We start from the raw sequence: 857 nt of genomic DNA, 5'->3' as shown, positions 1-857 counted from the left end.
GAATTATTTCGCTTGGACGGAACTGACAGCGCTCTGCGCCGTGTTTCCGTAGGGGGAGGGGGAGCGTATTCACTGTAACACGCTGACAGGAAGGATGCGCTACTTTCTGTGCAGTCCTCCTTAGCAACCAGCCTAGCAACGGCGTGCTTTTACAGGACCACTCAGTTGTTGACGTGCTGGTCCAAAATCAGGCTGAACTGTTGCACGTCGTCAATACTGATAAATGTACACACAGCCTTACTTGTTACTCATGCAGCCTTGAAATATATATACAGTGTTTATATATATATTAATATTATAGCTCCAAAACCTAGGGCTAATCTCATGTAGTTTACCAAACAATGAATTGCAAAACCTAGGTTTTATATACCAAGCTGCTTAAAATAATAAGAATATAATTGAGTTGGACATTTATTTTTTTCAAAATCAACTCTCTAAATTTAGCAAATCAGTTGAATTTAATGTAAAGTGAATAACCATCTAATGTATAAATTGACAAGAACACAAAGTGAATTTCACATTTTAGTCCAAAACAAATGTAGTGAATATAAAGCTTCCTGTAAAAATGTCCCCAAATGTTTTAACGTTTAATTTAGTAACAATTATTTGGGTAGTTGCACGGGGGTGTTTTGTTTTTTTTACACACAAAGGCATCCTTGTACCATGCTTTTCAAGCATCCATTGTCATATCTAATTAAACTATCACAGGGAGGGATTTCATGCAGAGTGCTTGGGGTTTACGGAGATGGTGTTTCTATTTTTCTTTTCTTTATTTCTTTGTCTCCTCTCTAATATCATTACTTGGGCTGTAAACATTACACATATTGCAATGGTTTGTGCACCGATGGGGTATAATA

This window comes from Pelobates fuscus, chromosome 3, assembly GCF_036172605.1.
Source record: "Pelobates fuscus isolate aPelFus1 chromosome 3, aPelFus1.pri, whole genome shotgun sequence".
Classification (NCBI taxonomy): domain Eukaryota; kingdom Metazoa; phylum Chordata; class Amphibia; order Anura; family Pelobatidae; genus Pelobates; species Pelobates fuscus.
The sequence above is the reverse complement of the archived record's forward strand: the minus strand, read 5'-3'. Positions refer to the sequence as shown.